Source organism: Artibeus jamaicensis, unplaced genomic scaffold (assembly GCF_021234435.1).
Source record: "Artibeus jamaicensis isolate MK-2021 breed Jamaican fruit bat unplaced genomic scaffold, CSHL_Jam_final contig_233, whole genome shotgun sequence".
NCBI lineage: Eukaryota > Metazoa > Chordata > Mammalia > Chiroptera > Phyllostomidae > Artibeus > Artibeus jamaicensis.
Genome location: NW_026521486.1, coordinates 330,621 through 351,650, shown reverse-complemented (window position 1 = coordinate 351,650; position 21,030 = coordinate 330,621). Strand labels below are relative to the sequence as shown.

Below are 21,030 nucleotides of genomic sequence, written 5' to 3'. Positions count from 1 at the left end.
TGGTCGCTTAGAGTTATCGGCTCCGGGGCTTTGAGTTCTTCTTGAGTCATATTTTGGTCTGTTCGAGCCCGTTACGTATGAGGAGGGGAGCCCTAGGTGTTCACCAGGGCGGGGCAACCCAGGTCCCTGGGTTGTGACACTGTATGTGGGGGTGGGGTCAAAGGGGGCAATAGTGGTCCCCTCTGCTGCCTCCCGCCTCTCGGGCCTGCGCGGTCTGTCTCACTGCTCACTCCTTCGCTGGTTTATCTGTGTGACTGAATGGTTCGTTGTTGTCTGACTTCCGTATAGTTCAATTTTCTGTGGTTTGGCTGCGTTTTTGTTGTTAAAACTTTGTTATTTTTAAACTTGGTTGTGGTTGTGCAAGAAGGCACAATGTTTCCACCTACGCCTCCATCTTGGCAGAAGTCCTTATTTTTAAAATATATTTTTAGAAAGAGGGGAAGGAAGGGAGAAAGAGAGGGAGAGAAACATCAGTGTTTGGTTGCCTCTCATGCACCCCACCTTGGGGAACCTGGCCTGTAACCGAGGCATGGCCCTCACTGGGAACTGAACCAGTGAGCCTCTGGTTTGCAGGCTGGCACTCAGTCCTCTGAGCCACACCAGGCAGGGCCGACTCATTTTTAAATTAACCGACTAACTCCAAAGCCAGTTGTAGATATCAATGCTCTCACCCTTATATCCTTCAGTCTGTGTACCGTTAACTGCCACTGTTTTTCGTTTTGTTTGTTTCTTTTTTGGGAGGGATAAAACATAGTGAAATGCATGAATATATGTTTCATTTATCTTTTTTCTATTTGAAATGCATGAATATTTACCTGGCAGGAGAGCTACCACGATCCTGAAATTCGTGAGTCCTTTTTTAAATGTTTGTTCATTGATTTTTAGGGAGAGAGAGAATCATCAGTTTGTTGTTGCACTTATTTATGCATTCATTGCCTTGACTTGGGCTCCAACCTGAAACCTTCACATATGGGGACGTGCTCTAACCAACGGAGCCACCTGGCCAGGGTGAACTGCATGAATCTTAAATAGACGCGGCTGTTAACCCAAATCACCAGCAGGATATGGAACATTGGCGTCACCCAGGAAAGCTCCCTCGTGCCCCCTTCCAGTCAGTCTCCCCACTATTCTGATTCTTTGCACCATGGATTACCTTCTTCTGGAACTTCATAAAAACAAAACCATTCAATAGGTGGTCTTTCGTATCTGGCCTCTCATGCACATGTTTTCAAGGTCCATTTGGTGGTGCGTTGCATGAGTTCATCCCCTCCCACTGCTACGGATTCTCCCACATTGTTGTGAACAGACCGCAGTTTGCTTATCCGTCCTCCAGTAGTGGACACTGGGGCTCTGCCTGGTTTTTGTTGGTGAGAGATAGAACTGCTGTGAAGGTTCCTGTACAGACTCTTTGTGGAGATACATTTTTATTTCTCTTGGGTGAATACCTAGGAACTGAATTGCTGAGTCATAGCAATTGTCATAAAGAAATATATTTAGCCTTTTAAAGAAACTGCCAGACTTCCTTAAAGCAACCATACATTTTTTACTCCCACCGCCAACGATGCAATTCTGTTTGCTCCACATCCTTGCCAACATTTGTCGCCAATCTCCTCAGTTTAAGCCAGTCCAGTAGGTGGGCAGTGATATCTAATTGCACTTTTCATTTGAATTTTTCTCAAAATGGTGTCGAGTATTTTTTTCATGTGCATATTTCATACCATCAATTGTAAGGTGTATTCTGATTTCAGGTGTTAAATTGTGGAAAACATGTGCCTCTTAAAATAAGTGAATTATAGCAATCTCCAAGATCCTTTGTGCCTCTTAATGGTCCACCTTTCCTCACACTGGCAGTCCTGGGATTTACTGGCCTGCGATCTGTCTCTACTTTGCCTTTTCTTTTCTAAAAAAATTATTTTATTTATTTATTTTTAGAGAGAAGGGACGGGAAGGAGAAAGAGTGGGAGAGAAACCTCAGTGTGTGGTTGCCTCTCATGTGCCCTGTACTGGGGACCTGGCCTGCAACCCAGGCATGTGCCCTGACTGGGAATCGAACCAGCCACCCTTTGTTTCACAGACCTGTACTCAATCCACTGACCTACACCAGCCAGGGCTCCACTTTTCCTTTTCTCAACATTTTTCTATAAGTGGAAAGTACAATGTAGGAGGCTGAATAATTACCCACAAAGGTGTTCACTTTCTAATCCCTTGAGCCTGTAAATCTGTGTTACCTTACATGAAGGAAACAGGATTTTGCCTGTGTGATTAAGGACCTCGAGATAGGGAGATTATCCTGGATTAGCCCAGAAGGACGGGTGTCCAGGGTCCTTTCAAGAGCAACCAGAAGGATGACAGTCAGAGAAGGCCTTGTGATCTGTGTGATGACAAAATCACAGAGAGATTGGGGGCTACAGATACAGGGAGGTCTGATCAGATCACTGGGGAGGAGCTTGCAGAGGCAACGGTGAGTAGCCCGGGACCAGGTCGGCTGAGAAACTGACCGCCTCCAGAGCACATGAAATAATGGGCGAGAAGATTGGAAGTAAAAGAAGGGCTCTCTGTGGTTCGGGCTCTTTTCTCCTCCGGGATGGCTGGGGGAGCTGCCTGCATTTCTCAACAGGGTAATTTGGTTGGATTTTGGATGGTAAGAACTCTGAGCACAGCCTGCGGTCGGGCTGTCCTGGCAGGAGGTGGCAGGTTAGTTCTCTGGGTGTTGTAGAGGGGACAGGCTCTGAGGCAGAGGCCAGCCGTTCTTCCAAAATTGGGTAGCTTTTGTATCTTATGTCGTTTTAGTGTGTAAACTAGCCCTATAGAAATAAAATAATTGAAACGAATGGGGAATGATAGGAGAATTCCAGTGTTAAAAAGTTAAGCCTCAGTAAATGGGTTTAAGTGATTAAAGCTGTGACTAAAGAAAGAGTTTAGCCTGAATTGATAGGCTTAAGTGGCCAATGCCGGGGAAAGTTGTTATTCCAAAATTGTGAAGCTTTTTTCTTTTAAGATATTATTTATTTATCTTTAGAGGGGAAGGGAAGGAGAGAGGGAGAGAAATACTGATGTGTGGTTGCCTCTCTCGAGTCCCCTGCTGGGAACTGGCCCCTAATCCAGGCATGCGCCCTAACTTAGATTCCTGACTGGGAATAGAACCACGGTTGTTTGGTTCGCAGGTGGGCGCTCAACCCACTGAGCTACACCAGGAAGGGGAAATTGTGAAACTTCTGAGTAAAGGCCCCTTTCCTTTATCACCAAACCTCTGCCTCTGGAATTTTACCTAGAGGAAGACGGCAGGCAGCAGGACCCCGACTGCTGTTCGGTAGCTACCACTCTGCTGGCTTTGAAGATGGAGGCAGGGACTCTGAGCCAAGGAACTCAGTCCCCTCCAGAGCTGGACTCCACAAAGAAACAGTGCGCCCCCTGGAGTCCGCGGAGGAAACAGCGGTTCTAACGCCTTGACCGTAGCCACCTAAGACTCACTCCTGGTCTCTGATTGGGAGGAGTGTAGGAAAATAAACGTGTGTTGTCTTCAACCACTGAGTTTGTGGTGATTTCTTACAGTTCCAGTAGAAAAGAAATACATACAATGTGTGGTCCTTTTCCGCCTGGTGTATGCGTGTTGTTGCCCCTATCGACAGTTCATTCCTGTTTATGAATAGTATTCCGTTGTCTGGGTCGCCAACACTTTCTTGATCTATTCACCAATGGAAGAACGTTTGGAGTGTTTCCAGTTTTTGCTTCTTATGCCTGAAGCTGCTCTGTACATTTGTATACAAGCCTTCGTGTGGACACAAGTTTCTCTTGGGTAAATAACTTAAGAGTGGAAGCGTAGGCTCATGTTTAAGTTTTTAAAAACTGGTAGACTGTTTCCGAGAGAGGAAATGCACCAGTTTACACTGCCGCCGGCCCTGATGAGGTTTCTGCTCATGCTCAGCAGAACTCGGTCTTGTCCTTCCGTCACTGTGCTCTTTGTCTCCAAGGGGGTGTCTGGTGGCATCTCCCACGGGTTAGTTTAGTGTTTCCCTGATGGTCACTGCTGTGGGACATCTTTCATGTGCTCATACGCCATTCGCGGTATCTTTGCTGAAATATTTATTTAAATCTTTTGCTTATTTTAATTGAGTTGTCATTTTATCACAGAGTTGTAAGGTTTTTAAAAAATGAGCATGCATGGTTGCAAGAGAAGCAACCACACATGGATGTTTCTCCCCCTTTCTTTCTTCCTTCTTCCTGTCTCTAAAAATAAATAAAATCTTTTTAAAAAATCTGTCGATCATATTTGTGAGGGTTTTTCTCTGTTGTGTTCCAGTGACTTACCTGGCTTCCATAGAACTGACTTTATGACAGTTCTATGCTGTCTGGATTATCTTAGACGTATAATAAATTTTGAAATCAAGTATAAGTTCCCCAACTTTTTCTTTTTCGAAATTGTTTAGGGTACCTTGATCCTTTGCATTTCTAGATAAATTTTTTTAAAAGATTTACTTATTTTTAGAGAGAGAGGGTACGGGAGAGAAACATCAATATGTGGCTACCTCTTGAGCGCCCCCGACTGGAGACCTGGCCCACAACCCAGGCTTGTGCCCTGACTGGGAATTGAACCAGAGACCCTTTGGTTCCCAGGGCAGTGCTCAATCCACTGAGCCACACCAGCCAGGGCTCTATATAAATTTTGTATCAGCTTGTTAGTTTCTACCAAAGCAAGGTGACCCGCTGAAATTTTACCAGATATTGCGTTGAATGTATTGGTAAGTTTGGGGAGAATTGCGATCTTAACAATGCTACCTTCTTATTTATAAACATGGCATGTCTCTATTTTTTCAGGTTTCTAATTTTTCTCAGCAACATTTTGTCGTTTTCATTGTGTGGGAATTGCAAGACCATCCCCAGGTCTTCTAGGAGGGGTCACGGGGACTAGGCAAATAGACACTCCCATAGCCATGATTTATTACAATAAAAGGCTACAAAACAGAATCAACAAAAGGAAAAGGCTCCAGGGGCAGAGTTTGGGGGAGACCAGGCGCCCGATCCCAGGGTCCTCTCACTCAGTGGAGTCACACAGGAGGTGCTCAATTGTCCTGGCAAGTTGGGACAAGGTTGTGAAATGTCGCCAAGCAGGAGCTCATGTTTCTTTCCCGAAATGCTATAACAGATGGATTCCTATGAGGTGGCTTAAAACAACAGACACTCATTCTCACACAGTTCCAGAGGCCAGAATCCGAAATCCGGAAGTCAGCAGGTCAGCTCCTTCCCGAGGCTCTGAGAGAGACTCCGCTCCAGGCCCCTCTGCTGACCCGTAGTTGCGCTGACCACCCTTGGAAGTTCAGTGCTGGTCACTGCATCACTCCAGTCTCTTCATCTGTCCCCACATCCCTCCTCTGTGTCTTCTCTCCTTTTCTTGGGACACTCGTCATTGGACCTGACCCAGGATGTTCTATCTCAAGATTTTTAATTTAATACATCTGCAAAGACCCTTTTGTCCAAAACTTTTTAAAAAAAGATTTTATTTATTTTTTTAGAGAGAGGAGAAAGGAAGGAGAAAGAGAGGGAGAGAAACATCAGTGTGTGGCTGCCTCTCATGTGTCCCCCATTCGGGATCTGGCCTGCAACCCAGGCGTGTGCCCCAACCAGGAATTGAACGAGCGATCCTTTAGTTTTCAGCCCGTGCTCAATCCACTGAGCCACACCAGCCAGGCCCCAAACTTATTTTTATTGTGTTTTTTCCATCACCATTTAGTCCTCTTATACCCCCTCCCCTCAATTACCACAGTGTTGTTCATGTTCATGACTCCTTTTTCCTCTTTGCCCCCTCCCTCCACCCCCTGCCCCTCCCCTCTGCATTCATCTGCTCCCCACCTGTGAGTCCGTCTCTGTTTTGCTTGTTAGATCAGTTTGTTCATTAGATTCCACATATGAGCGAGATTATCTGGTGTTTGTCTTTCTCTGACTGGCTTATTTCACTCAGCACAAGATTCTCCAGGTCCATCTGCACCATTACATAGGGTAAATTTTTCTTCTTTTTTTTTTTGCAGCCGAGTAGTATTCCATTATGTAAATGTCCCGCAGTTGTTTCACCCACTCACCTACTGATGGGCCCTGGGCTGCTCCCATAGCTCAGCAGTTGTAAATAACGCTGCAGTGAACACAGGGCGCTTGTGTTCTTCTGAAGTAGGGTTGTGGGTCCCTTTGGATGTATTCCCAGAAGTGGGATCACTGGGGGAAAAGGCAGGTCCGTCTTTAATTCTTTGAGGAAGCTCCACACTGCTGTCCACAGTGGCCGCCCCAGTCTGCATCCCTTCCCACTCACAGTGCACGAGGGTTCGCCTTTCTCCACATCCTCACCGCACTTGTTTGCTGATTTACTGATGATGGCCGTTCTGAGCGGTGTGAGGTGACGTCTCATTGTGGTTTTAATTAGCATCTCTCTGATGATTAGTGACATTGAGCATCTTTTCGCATGTTTATTGGCCATCTGTATGTCCTCTTTGGAGAAGTGTCTGTTCAGGTCTTTTGCCCACTTTCTAATAAGGGTGTTTGTCTGTTTTGGTGTGGAGTTTTATAAGTTCTTTATAAATTTTTGATATTAACTCCTTATCAGATCTATTCACAAATATGTTCTCCCATTCTGTGGGTTGTCTTTGTATTTTGTTGTTGTCCTTTGCTGTGCAAAAACTTCTTGGTTTGATGTAGTTCCATTTGTTTATTTTTTCGTTTCTCTCATCCAGGGGAGACACACCTGGTAAAATGTTGCCACGAGCTGTGTCTGAGATTTTGCTGTCTAAGTTTTCATCTAGTGTTTTGATGGTTTCTAGTCTAATATGTAAATCTTTAATCCACTTTGAATTCATTCTTGTATGTGGTGTAAGAAAGTGGTTTAATTTCAATTTTTTCCTGAACCAATCTGTCCAGTTTTCCCAGTACCATTTACTGAATGAACTGTCTTTAGCCCACTGATGTGCTTGCTTCTTCTGTCTAGCATTCACTTACTATAAAGGCCTGGGCTTCCTTCTGGGCTCTCTGTTCTGTCCCATCGATCAGTGTGCCTATTTCTATGCCAGTCCCAGGCTGTTGTGAGTACTATGGCCTGTGCTACAGTTTCATATCAGGAAGGTCACGTGCACAGGTTTTGAGTAGATTTTGCCACCATTCAACCCACTAGAGCACTGGTCAGACAGGTTGTCTGCCTGGTGCCTGCCAAATTTCCAGACACCAGAAAGAAAGCAGATGTTGAGCGTAAGTCATATTGTTTGTACAAACAGTGCACATCATGAACAACTCTGGTCACTTCTGGGACTGGTGGCAACCGTCCTGAAGTCAGGCTCCGAGATGTTAGCCGAGGGCTAACCTGGTAGGTGAGTTTTTTCAGGCTAAACCATAACCCTGTTGTATCAACTCTTTTTTTGTTCACACTCCTTTGTTGTATTTATTCCTAAGTCTTTTACTCATTTTGATGCAATTGTGTACGGAACTTTTTCCTTTTTCTTTTTTTAGATTTTATTTATTTTTAGGGCAGGGAAGCGAGGAAGAGAGGGAGAGAAACATCACTGTGTGGTTGCCTCTCACATGCACCCCCAACCCCACCACTGGGGACCTGGCCTGCAAGCCAGGTATGTGCCCTGACTGGAAATCCAACCAGCAAGCCTTTGGTTCACAGGCTGCCAGGGCCAGAATTTTTTTTCTTAATTTCATTTTCAGATTGTTTGTTGCTCTTATATAGAAATATAACTGTTGTTTGTGTATTAATACTGTATCTTGTGAACTTAAAAAAAAGGTTTTTATTCATTTATCTTTAGAGGGGTAGGGAAGGAGAGAGGGAGAGAAATATCAGTGTATGGTTGCCTCTCTTACGTGTCCCTCGCTGGGAATTGGCCTGCAACCCAGGCATGTGCCCTGACAGGGAATCAACCGCAATCCCTTAGTTCGCAGGCCCGCATTCAATCCACTGAGCTACACCAGCTAGGGATTTGTGACCTTATTAAACTAGCTTATTGTTTTTAGTATATTTGTTTGGTACATTTCTAAGGATTTTCTAAATAGATAATTATGTCATTTGTGAATAAAGACAAATTTACTTCTACCTTTCTAATCTGTGTGACTTTGTTTTGTTACAATTATTGCACAGGCTAGAACTTTCAGTACAATGTATCATCATTTCAAATCTTTCTTCTGTTTGTTTCTTCCTCTCTTTCTTCTCTTCCTGGTGTTCCCATTGTGTTTGTCATACCATTTGCAGTGAATATCCCCTGTCCTTGGATATTCTCTCTGTGGTTTTTAAAAAAAAATTGTTTTTTTTTTGTTTTTTTTTTGTTTTTGAAGATTCTGTTGACAGATCCTCTAGCTCAGGGTTTTTTTCCTCAGCTGTCTCCAGTCTGCTGATGAGCTCACCAGAGGCATTCTCCATTTCTGCTGTAGTGTTTCCTACCTGCAGCTTTTCTTCTTGCTTCTTTCTTAGGATTTCCATCTCTGCTCATATCACTCACGCGTTCCTGCATGCTGTCTACTCTGTCCATTAGAGTCCTTAGCATGTTAATCATAGTTGCTTTAAATTTCCATGTGGTAGTTCCAACCTCCTGCCGTGCCTGGTTCTAATGCGGCTCTGTCTCTTCAGTCTGTGTGTTTTGCCTTGTCATTTTTTCTTGAGAGCTGGACATGGCGCACCAGATGCAAGGAGCAGGTCAATAGGCCTTAGTGACGTCGTGGTGAGGTATGGGGAGGGGACTGCTCTGTGGTCCTACAGTTAGGCTCAGTCTTCAGTGAGGTCGGTGCCTCTGCGCTGTGACCCTCACAGGAGTCTGTTTTCTTTTTCCCCTTGGCTGGGACAGATGGCTGGAGGGGGCAGGCGCTGGGTATTTCCCTTCCCCCAGCAGTTTTGCTCTGGCGTGGTAGTTTCTCCAGTGAGCTGTCTTTGTTAAGAACCTAGTGCTCTGCTCACCCTGGCCAGGTTGCTCAGTTAGTAGAGTGTTGCCTCCATATTCCAAGGCTGATGGTTGGATCCCTGGGCAGGGCACATACAATAATCGAATGAAGGCATGAATAAGTGGAACGACAAATCAGTGTCTTCTCTCTCTCTCTTTCCTTCTCTCCATTCCTCACTCTAAAATCAATCAATAATTTTTAAGTAAAAAAAAAACCCTCAAAAAACAGAGTGCTCTGGTATCTTTTGAATGACCCCTCTTCCCTTTTTCCTGCTGGAAACACAATGGTATTTGTCTCCGATATTTACTGTGGGAACCTGATGATGCTCCTGGAAGAAAATCTTGCCATGGGGTGTGGCATTGTACAACTGGGTCCCCCTGGAGTTCTTCACTCTCAGCCGTATTTTCGCTGAACCTCCAGAAACTCAAAAATCACGGCTCAGGAAATCACAGGCACAGGTTCCCCTAGTGATTTCTGCCGGTGAGTCTGCTCCGGAAGCCAGGCAGCCCCAGAGCAAGGCCCGGAGCAAATCCTCTTGCGCCCCCTGGTGACCAAGATCAGAAGAAGCAAGTCCGCGTCCGCGTCTGCAGGTGGCTTGGGAGCTGGTAACTGCCCTTAAGTAGGAGATATTCCTGAATCGTTTAATTTCAGTTTCCAGCATTTTACCACAGTTCACGCTGACACCGGAAACAATAATTCTCATTTTAGAGATTAGTTTAATTGAGTTATACATATCCAGCAAATGTTAAATGGGCACATATTTTAATGTGCAAAACACATTGAATCTGCGAAATACCTGGGAAAAACAGTAAGAGTGGTGGCTGCTGCTCGGGCGCTCCCAGTTCAATTAGGAAACAACCGTAGACCAGGGGAGGGGATCCACTCTTACTCTGGCCGTGTCCAGGCCAACTGCCCAAGAAGTTCAGAGGTTATCCAGATGCCCCAGTGGGAGAGGATTTTCTAGAGTGGGAGGCACCCTTAGAGAACAGGCGCACACCTGCCTCGGGTGTGTGACTCTTTGGAAGGGTTTTCTGTTGCTGACGTTGCATTAGAAAACTTATTACCGCAAATGGATTGTCTCTTAAGAATTTGATTATGCTCGCACAGAAATTTAGCAATACCTCAGAGGAAAAAACAAAAACGGAAAGCCGCCGCCTAGACACCTCGCACCCGCTACAGTCTCGTTCCGCGGCGGGACGCTGTTAATGACGCTCACGGACTCCGCCCCCGATGGCCCCGCCCCAACCCTCGGCGGGAGCGAGCGCGGCCCCGTGAGGCCACGCCTCCAGCGGGCGCGCGCCCGACGACGGAGCCGCCATTTTGGAGCGACCGGAGCGCCGCTCGCGGCCCCAGCCGGTCCCCAGGCGCCGGCCGGCCCGCGCAGTGTTCGTGGGCGCCGTGTTAGTAGGCGCCGCGCCCGGCCGGGCCCATGTGCGTGCGGCCCGCCCCAGGCCGCCCGGGCTTCGCCTCCGCCAGCGCCCTGGCCTCCACCCGGGCCTCTGAGGAGCCGCCGCGACGCCCGGCCCACGGGGCAGGTGAGTGCGGCCGCCCGCAGGCTCCTCAGGGCCCGCGCTCGTCCGTGCCCCGGGAGTGCACCCCGCCCTCAGTGCCTTGGTGTCGGCGCCCACCGCCCTGTCCCGCCAGTGACCCCCTTCAGTGACACGCCGTCTGCGTCCACCCCGTCAGCACCCCGCTGCCTGTCGGCCCCCACCCGTGACCCGCGATAGGACCCTGCCCGTGGGGGGGCGCTGCCCTCCGTCGGCGTGCCCTCCCGGTGTCGCGTCTCACCGCCCCCCTCCCCCCCGTCCCCTCTCCCTTCGCAGGTGCCGCTAACCGCCGGCCCCTTCCCGGCCCCCTGAGTGCCCCTGGCCGTCGCCGCGCTGCCTCCGGCTCGCCCTTCGGCCACTCCGCGTCCTTCCCACCTGCGCGGCCCTCCCCCCTGCTCTGAGCGCTCGCGGAGGGCAGCGGCCGCCCCGGGCCCGGCCCCCGCACCTCCCACCGCGTCACTCCCATCGGGGGTCCGCCGGCCACCGCGGCGCCGTGCCCCGTTTGGTTGCCGGACCCCGTCGGGTCTCCGGGGCCTTCTCCGGCCTGTCACTCTTCCAGCCCCGAGTCCCCTCCTCTCGACCTCCCGGGCCGGGCCGTCACCCACACTGCGGGCCGTTCAGTCTCCTCCCTGTCCCTTCCTTCTGGGTCTCTCTCAACTGGGCTCCTCCAACTCCGGCCCGCCGGGCTCTGCTAGGAGAGGAGCGGGCGGGGGGAGGCTCCTGCGGGACCCAGATAAGGCCCTCGGTGCCGAGGACCGGGTGCACGGAACCCGCCTCAGAGCGCTGGCCTCAGAGCGCTGGCCTGCGCGCCAGGCTGTGTCCTGCGGGTCGCGCGCCGGAGTCCCGAGGGGCCCTGGCGGGAGCTGGCGTCCTGGAGCGCTGTCCTCGTGACGTGGGATGTGGGGCACGCGTGAGACAGGGGAGGGGGCGCTGGGAGTGGCCGTGGTGTACACCTGGGTGGTCGGCGTGGGGAGGCTTTGGGGGCAGAGCTGCTGGGGCCGGCTGAGCTGAGGGGAAGCGTGGACTCGGTCGACGGAGCAGGTGGGTGGCCCAAGACCCTGTTTAGGTGGGTGGCGGCAGGCGGGTGTTCGTACAGATTGGAGGCAGAAGGCAGGGCTTTCTCTGGGCCGGTGGAGGTAGGATTCTCTCGGGAGAAGCTGGAGCCAGAGGGCAGCCAGGCGGCAGGCATCACCCTGGCAGGGATGGTGCTCGATGCCCTGGGCTTGGCTGTTTACGCCACACGCACACGCGTGCGTGCAGAAAACAAGAACTGACCACTCACTGTGTGCTGCTGTGTTAAACATTTTCTATGAACAGGAACCCAGAAGAAGAAACTGAGCTTTGGCTGTGAAAATATTGTTTTAAATCTTGGGTAATAATAACTGACTGTGTACCAGGTACTTTTTTGTGTGCACACATGTATATTACAATAAAGCTTTATTAAAAAAAAAAAGCCCGGTGCTTTACCCTTTATTATTCTTGTATCCTTGTGAGATGTAACATTTTGACATAAAGTAGATACATGACTGGGTGGAATTTACTCTAAATCAGAGAGTGAAAACCAGTGCTAAGTTCTAGCTTTTGACATCTGACACAGCAGTCATTTCATTCTGAAAACAACTTGGTGATATAGTTACTCTTGATATTCCTGTTCAGATTCATGGCACGGAAAAATGACCATCCCTGGGGTCACAGTAAATGAGTGGGTGGGCCATGTTCACCGTGATCTTTACGCAGGACACAATTCAGAAAACCCAGAGTTTGTGTCAGGAAGCCAGCCTCTTTCTCACCCAGTCCTTCAGCCGTCTGCTTCCTCTTGGAAATTATGTCATATCCAGGCGCAGCCAGCCACCCTCTTTTGTTAGCGCAGAATGTGCAAGTGTAGAGTCTTTTGTTTCTTTAAAAATAGTCCCCCATTTAAAATGATTGGCTCTTTTATTCCCAGTCTAAATTATCTGAAGAGTTTCCATGGAGGAATGTTCAAGCTTAACACAAAACTTGATGCATTTCTGATACTGTATTTGCTTAGTCATTTCTAATGCTATAGCCACAAAGTGCTCATGCTCACTCAGACACACCTACCACCTCCACTAATACAGTGAAGTCGTCATTGTTCATGCATGTGCATTGCAGTCCACTCTCCTTGGCTGCGAGATTACATCAATGTAATGTACAGATTTTAAGAATATAAACATGAAGGATTTTAACAAGTGTCCATCACTCGTGCTGAGGCAGAAAATTTCAGCCACCCCTAAATATTTTGTCGTGTTCCTTTTCAGTTGTTACACCACCCCTCAAAGTCCCAAAGCAACCATGTTTCTGGTCTTTATCATTACAGACTGATTTTGCAGGTTCTTGAACTTCATGTAAATGGAGTCATAAAGCATATGCTCTTTTGTGTCTTTTTTGCTCAGTGTAATGTTTTTGATTTATTGATTTTGATGCCTGTATCTGTAATGTGCTTTTTATTTGAGTAGTATTTCTTCGTATGAAAATATCATTTGCTTATCTTTTCCTTTTGATGGAATTTGAGGTTGCTTTTACTTTTTGGCTGTCATGACTAAAGTCACTGATAATTCGTATGCAGTCTTTTGTGGACAGGTGTTATTTCTTTTTTTAAAATTTTTTTATTGATTACGCTGTTACAGTTGTTCTATTCCCCCCTTCATTCCCCTCCACCCGACCCCCCCATACCCACCATTACCCTCCCTTTAGTTTATGACCATGTGTCTCAAGTCCTTTAGATTCTATATTTCCCATGTTATTCTTGCCCCCCCCATCTATTTTCTATCTACTGTCTATGCTACTTATTTTCTGTACCTTCTCCCCCCCATCTCCTCCTCCCACTCCCCTGTTGCTAACCCTCCTTGAGATCTTCATTTCTATGTTTCCACTCCTGATCTAGCTGTCCTTTTAGTTTGCTTTCGTTTTAGGTGTGGTTGTTAATAACTGTGAGTTGGCTGTCCTTTCACTGTTCATGTTTCTTTAACTTCTTTTTCTTCAATAAGTCCCTTTAACATTTCATATAATAAGGGCTTGGTGATGATGAACTCCTTGAATTTGATCTTATCTGAGAAGCACCTTATCTGTCCTTCCATTCTAAATGAAAGTTTTGCTGGATAGAGCAGTCTTGGTTGTAGGTCTTTGGTTTTCATGACTTGGAATACCTCTTTCCAGCCCCTTCTTGCCTGGAAGGTCTCTTTTGAGAAATCTGCTGACAGTCTGATGGGGACTCCTTTGTAGGTGACTGTCCCCTTAGCTCTTGCTGCTTCTAGGATTCTCTCCTTCATTTTAATCTTAGCTAATGTAATGATGATGTGCCTTGGTGTGTTCCTTCTTGGGTCCAACTTCTTTGGGACTCTCTGAGCTTCCTGGATTTCCTGGAAGTCTATTTCCTTTGCCAGATTGGGGAAATTCTCCTTTATTATTTGTTCAAATAAGTTTTCCACTGGTGGCTGTGCCTTTCCCCCTTCTGGTACCCCTATAATTTGGATGTTGGAGCGTTTAAAGATGTCCTGGAGGTTCCTAAGACTCTCCTCATTTCTTTGAATTCTTGCTTCCTGACTCTTTTCTGTTTGGCCATTATTTGCTTTCTTCTGGTCCACTCCATTGATTTGAGTCCCAGTTTCCTTTTCATTGCTATTGGTGTCTTGTGCAATTCCATTCATTTCAATTAGTTTCGCCTTCATATATTTGTCTAATTTGTGGCTATAATCAACCAGTTCTGTGAGGATCCTGATGACCAGTGTTTTAAACTGTGCGTCTGAGAGTTTTGCTATTTCTTCATTGCTTAGATTTATAGGCTCTGGGGCTTTGAGATCTTCTTGAGCCAGTTTTGGTCTGTTCACGCCCATTAAGTACAAGGAGTGGAGCCTTGGACTCCCAGGTCGCTGGGTTGTGACGCTGTATGTGGGGGCGTGGTCAGAGCGGGGAAATGGCGGTACCCTCTACTGCCACTTGCCGCGGGGACCGCTGGGCCCCGGTCCAACCGCCCACTCCCTCGCCTGTCCACCCTCGCACAAATGGGCGACCACAGTCAACACGCAGCACCGCTTCCCCGCTGTCTCCTCCGTGGTCACTCGCCTGCTGGCTCGCTCGGTCGCTCACTAGGTCCAACCCTTCACCTGGGTTCCGCGCCTCTGGATTCCACGCCTGTTCCTGTGTAACCCCCCACCAGCCGCTGGTTTCGCCCTTACAGGCTGAAGAATTTGTTGTTAACGGACTTCCGAAAAGTTCAATTTTCCGTGTTCTGGCTGTGTTTTCTGTTGCTAATATTTAGTTGTCTCTAAACTTGGTTGTGTGAGAAGGCATGGCACATCCACCTATGCCTCCATCTTGGCAGAAGTCCGTGTTATTTCTTTTGGGTAAATATTTAGGGGTGGGATTCCTGGGTCATAGTATATATGTGTGTTTTACTTTTTTAGAAACTGCCCAAGTTTTCAAAATTGGTACCACTTTACATTCCCACCAGTAATACATGAGAGTCCGGCTTCTCTACATCCATGTCAGCACTTGGTATATTCCGTGTTGTTAATTTTAGCCATTCAGGTGGCAGTGGTACCTCACTGTGGGTTTAATTTGCATTTCTCTGATGAATAACAATGGTAAGCAGCTTCCTGTGTGCTTATTGCCATTTGTATATCTCTTGTGAAGTGCCAGGTCTTTTGCCCACTTTTTATTGAATTGTTTGTCTTTTTGTTATTCATTTTTAGGAGTTTTAAAAATATATTCTAGTTGAGACCTTCATGATGGTGATATGTGTGCAGACATACATAGGAAGTAGGAGGAGGAAAGGAAGTAAGAGGTGAATATTTTTTCCTATTTATGGTTTACCTGTTTGTTTCTTAATGGTGTCTTTTTTTTTCTTAATTAAAAAGATTTTATTTATTTATCTTTAGAGGGGAAGGGAAGGAGAGAGGGAGAGAAATATCAATGTATGGTTGCCTGTCATGTGTCCCCTGCTGGGAACTGGCCTGCAACCCAGGCATGTGCCCTGACTGGGAATCGAACCGCGATCATCTGGTTCGCAGGCCTGCACTCAATCCACTGAGCTACACCAGCCAGGGCCCTTAATGGTGTCTTTTGATGAACAAAAAATTTTAGTTTGGATGAAGTAAAAGTTTGTCAATATTTTCCTTTTTTTAGATTTATGGTTCAATAAACTACATGTTTAAAGTGTAAAATATGTTTTGATACATGTATACACATGTGAAATCATCACAGTCAAGATAGTGTGCGTATCTTCCCTGACCAGTGTGGCTCAGTGGATTGGGCGTTATCCTGAAAAGCAGAAGGTTGCTGGTTCGATTCCTGGTCAGGGTACGTGCCTGGGTTGCAGGTTCAGTCCTAGGTCGGGGTGTATCCGAGAGGCAACTGATCGACGCCTTTCTCCCTCTCTTTCTCTCTCCGTTCCCCTGCCACTGAAAATAAGTAAATGAAATCTTTAAAAAAAGGATAGTGTACATATCCGTCACCCCTTCGGTTTCCTCATGCCCCTTTGGGATTTCTCCCTCCCACCCTTTCCTGCCACTCCACCTCCAAGCAAATAAATACTGATCTACTTTCTGAATGGCCCATCTTGCGTTATTTTTTGGGTGAGGTGGAATCAGGGTACTTTTTTTCTCCATAATCACTCTAGCATCATTTGTTGAAAGACTCTCCATTAAATTGCATTGCAACCTTTGTTATAAATTACATGAAGATATGTTTTTAAGCTTATTTCTGGGCTTTCTGTCTTGTTCTGTTGGTCTAATTTTTAACACCACACTCTCTGAATTATTGTAACTTAATGATAAGTCTTAAAATCAGATATAAGACCTTCACTTTACTTCCCTTTATTTATATTATGTGTGTGTGTGTGTGTGTGTGTGTGTATGTATGTGTTTGCTGTTCTACTTATTTATGAACTCATTGGTTGCTTCTTTTATGCGCCCTGACCGGGGATTGAACATGCAACTTGGCATATCCAGACAACGCTCTAGCCAACTGAGCCATTTGGCCAGGGCAAGACCTTCACTTTTATTTCTATATAAAATTTTCTGCCAGTTTTGGAATACATTTTTCAGTTTGTACAAAATTTTTTCTTGGGAGTTTGTTTGGCATTACATTGAATCTGTAGATCAGTTTTAGAATTGAATTAACCTCGGGTCTTCTGGTCTGTGCTTGTGGTATATCTCTTCATTTATTTAAATCTTTAATTTTTCTCAGCTTTTTTTGTAGTTTTCAGTATGATGGTATACTTTTTTAATCCAGTATATTTGTAGATATTTGATATTTTTGATGTTACATAAAATATATTGTTTTTCAGTTACTTGTTAGTAATGTACAAAAACACGATTGGTTTATGTGTGCTGATCAGTATCCTGCAACTTCGCACAACTCACTTACCAGCTCTTACAGTGCGTGTGTGTATTACTTTGGGTTTTCTGTGTACATAATCGTATTATCTACAAATGAAGACAGTTCTACTTCCCTTCCCCAGTTGTATGCCTCTCATTCCTCTTTCTCGCACAGTCGTGCTGGCCGGCACCTCTCGTCCAGTGCTGAGTAGGAGCAGGAGCGGCGATGACGACTCTTCCATGTTGGAGGAAGTTGCGCTCTAGTCTGATTGTGGGGGGTGTTTGTACCATGAAAGGTGCTGGGTTTTGTACAGTGCCTCTGTCGAGATGATCATTCAGTTTCTGTCTGTTATTCTATGGATAAGCTACCTTATATTAATGATTTTCAGGTTTTATAGCAGCCTTGTGTTCTTTTTTTTAAAAAAGATTTTATTTACTTATTTTTAGAGAGGAGGAAAGGGAGGGAGAGAGAGAGAGAGAAAAATGAGTCAGAGAGAAACATCGATCAGCTGCCTCTTATACACGGCCTGACTGGGGACCAAACCTGCAACCCAGGCGTGTGCCCTAACCAGGAATCGAACCAGCGAGCTTTTGCTTTGCGGGACTGAAGCCCAGCCAACTGAACCGCACTGGTTAGGGCAAAGCAACCTTTCATTCTTAGGAAAAATCTCTTTGGTGTAGTATATAAATAACCCTTTTTGTGTGTGGCTGGCCTTGGTTTGCTAGTGTTTTGTTGAGGATTTTGTGTCTGTATTCATGAGAGATATTTGCTTACATGTGAATTCTGTTTTCCGATGATACCATTGGTTTTGGTATCAGGATAACTGGCCCCATAGGATGAGTTGGGAAATTCTTCACTGTTTTTGCAGATAACATTTCTAGATGGGAGCATTTCTTTCTTTTCTAAACAAAGTTATTTACTTATTTTGGAGAGAGACATGTGTTTGTTGTTACTCCCCTTATTTATGCATTTATTGGTTGGTTCTTGTATGTGCCACGACTGGGGACCAAACCCGTAACTTTGGTGCACCTGGAGGACTGAGCTACCTTGCCTCCCTTCCGTGTTTCTTATGCTGTAGGTCTGCTGGGGACAGATTCCCTCAGCTTTTGTTTGTCTAAAAAGGTCTTTATTTACCCATAAGCATTGAAGGAAATTTTTGATGGCTATAGAATTCTAGGTGGGCAGGTTTTTCTTTCACCCTTTACAGAAGTTACTCCGTTATGTTTGTGTGTCTGTTGTTTCTGGTGAGAAGTCAGCTGTCATTTTATCATTCACCTGATACCTTTTCCTCCTGTGTTTAAGATACTTTATTTTTATTAAGTAAATAAATTCTCTATTTTGATTAAATTTTTTTCTTTTTCAGTTTGATGGTAATTTTCTTTCTTTTTTTAAAAAAGATTTTATTTGTTTATCTTTAGAGGGGAAGGGAAGGAGAGAGGGAGAGAAACATCAATGTACGGTTGCCTCTTGTGCATCCCCTCCTGGGAACTGGCCTGCAACCCAGGCATGTGCCCTGACTGGGAATCCAACTGTGACCCTTTGGTTCGCAGGCCCCCCGCTCAATCCACTGAGCTACACCAGCCAGGGCTGATGGTAATTTTCTAAGCTTGGTGTTTTGGTACTTACCCTACCTGGGATTTACTTAGTCCTTTGGCTCTCCGAGTGGACGTATTTAATCAGCTTTGGAAACTTCTGGCCTTGTTCTCCTTTCCCTTTGGCACTCCGGCCTATTTTAGATTGTTTGGTATTGTCCCACAGGTGCCAAGCATGACAGTATTTTAAAAATTATTTTCTCTCACTGTTTGCATGAGTATATTTTGTAAATTTATTGCTTTTCTTCTCTGTGTTCATTCTGTTATTAATTCCATCCAGTGACATTCAATTCCAGGTACTGTATTTTTAGTTCTAGCATTTCTTTTTGGTTGTTCTTTCAAATTTGCAAGTCTTTGCTAATTTCCCACCTGTTTATCCCTTCTGCCCTTTCCCCCCCAGAATCCTTTAACATATTTTTTAAATATTTTATTTCTTCATCTTTAGAGGGGGAAGGGAAGGAGAGAGGGAGAGAAACATCAATGTGTGGTTGCCTCTTGTGCATTCCCTACTGGGAATTGGCCTGTAACCCAGGCATGTGCCCTGACTGGGAATTGAACCGCTGGTCCCTGGGTTCGCAGGTCTGTGCTCAATCCGCTGATCTACACCAGCCAGCATTCTTTAACATGTTTTTAATTGCTGTTTTGAAGTTCTCATCCGCCGGGTCCAACATACAGTCATTTGTGGGGTCTGCAGATTTTTTCCCCTCTGGATCAGGGCTCACAACTTTTCTTCTTGGTGTGTTTAGTGACTCTTGGCTGTATTGTGTAGTGGACACCGAAGACAGTACATTCTGGAGACCCCGTTTGAGCTTACCCTCTCTTAGAGAAGGCTACATCTTCTTGGGCCAGCTGTGGGGTCACTGGGGGGTCGCCATGGTCCTGCAGACACTTCTCCAGGGCGGGTCTGTTTGGTTTCTGTCTAAGTGTCAGAGTGCAGCCCCTTGCTCTGGACCGTGGTTTCCACTCGTAAAGCCTGACCCTCTCCCGGGTTTCTGGGGGGAACCCTTTCTGTGGAAGAACTTAAACTGCAAACTCTTTCTCCCATTGTTGGACAGCTGCTGGAATCTTGGCTTATCTCTTTTGCCTCACAACAGCTGCCTTCTGCTTGGTCGTTCGGTGTCTGTCTGTGTTTGTCCTCCGTCTTTCTTTCTTAGCTTTATTGAGGTATAATTGGCCAATAAAATTGTAAGACATTTAAAGCACATCATAGTGTTATAAACGTATGCATTGTAAAAGGATTCTCCCCATCTAGCTCATGGTCCTGTCTGTCACCTCGCATGCTTTCTTTTTTGTGGGACCATATTGAGTTGTGCCCTCTTAGCCAATTTCAGTTGTACCACACAGCGCCCGCTGTGGGCCACACTCCCTGCATCAGAGCAGCTTCCCCTCCAGCTGAGTGTTTGTGCCTCTTCCCACCCCCCCACCCCAGATGCCACTTTCTGCTCTGTTTCTGTGAGTTTGACTTTTTTCTGTTTGGTTTCTTGGTCTCTCATCCCACTGCGTGTAGTTTAGGAGCAAGCCAAGGATTTGGGAGGAATTTTAATGCAGATTTTAGGTGTTTTCCCTTTGGTTTTCAGCTGTTCTACACCCCTACCTCTGACCTTCTGTCCTCCAGTGGTGAGACAGTGGATGCGCTGTCTGCCCACTGACCGGAGCAGCGCAGCACCGCAGCCCTGAGCCATGGGGCACCCCAGGGCAGAGCTCACAGTCCTGCTCCCTTCTGCCCGTGATGCCGGTCCCCCCAGTTTCTGTGTGTCTGCAGTGGGTCTGCAATGCCTTGTTAATATTTTAGCCCTTGTTAATATTTTGTCCGTGATTTATTATCAGCAAGCTGCTCCACCAGAACTCTCAGACTGGACTCATCAGCCCTGCACTGTATGTGCCCAACAGAGGGAGAGAAGAGAGACCAGGACCTAATGAGGGGCACGTCCGCTTACAGAGGAGGTGGAGGCTGATGGGGGTAGCTCTGCAGGAGGTGGTGGTGTCCAGAGCCTAAGAGAGGCCGTGACTCCCACCACCTCAAGCTGTGAGGTGTTGGCGGAGGCGAGGATGAGAAGTAGTCCAAGTAGCTGCTGGTGTCCCCGACAGAAGCAGTGCGGGAGACAGTGGGGGGAGAGGGCGGACAGGAGGAGTGGGATTGGGGGCAGTAAGAGGAGACCGCTCCTTGAGGAAGCTTCACTGTGAGGAGGGATTGGAGAAATGTCTGTGGAGCAGGGTGTGTGTGCAAGCATGTGTGCATGTGCACACAGGAGAGCACTGTAGGTGCAGAGGGAGCAGCACAGAGGAGCAGCCTTGGGAAGGGGGAGGACTGGGGACTGGGGAGTGGGGGAGGGGCTGGCCTTTGGGAGCAAGGATCCTTTTCCATCATAACAGGAGGGAGGCTGTGCTTTTCCTGTGATTTCAGGTGTGAAGATGCTGGAGGGTGGAGGAAAGAGTAGAAGGAATAAAATGGTCGTTATGTTCATTATCTGTTGCAGCAGACTACTCCAATAGTCAGTGACTTAAAACGGTGATCTTCATTTCCCCTTGTGGGTCTGTGGGCTGAGCCCAGCTGGGGTTGGGTTCAGCCAGATGACTCCTTTCTGCTTCGTACTTGACGGGGGGCCTTGGCTGGCCTCTCTGCAGGGTCTTCTCAACCTAGGGTC

At 46.7% G+C, this 21,030-nt stretch overlaps 1 protein-coding gene and 1 long non-coding RNA gene across 3 annotated transcripts in view; both read left to right on the top strand.

Moving 5' to 3' along the window:
• Positions 1–2,340: 2,340 nt before the first annotated feature.
• On the top strand, positions 2,341–3,524 carry LOC128626819 (uncharacterized). The gene is made up of 2 exons (XR_008390878.1): positions 2,341–2,461; positions 3,273–3,524. It is a non-coding gene; the product is annotated as an uncharacterized LOC128626819 (long non-coding RNA).
• A 6,684-nt stretch (positions 3,525–10,208) lies between these two features.
• PPP6R2 (protein phosphatase 6 regulatory subunit 2) overlaps positions 10,209–21,030 on the top strand; it is a 60,408-nt gene continuing 49,586 nt past the window's right edge. The window contains exons 1-2 of one of the 2 annotated variants that reach the window (XM_053661677.1): positions 10,209–10,442; positions 15,167–15,258. The gene's annotated coding sequence lies outside the window, so the exon portion shown is untranslated. The remainder of the gene's footprint in view (positions 10,443–15,166; positions 15,259–21,030) is intronic. The other variant, XM_053661676.1, reaches the window with a different exon arrangement.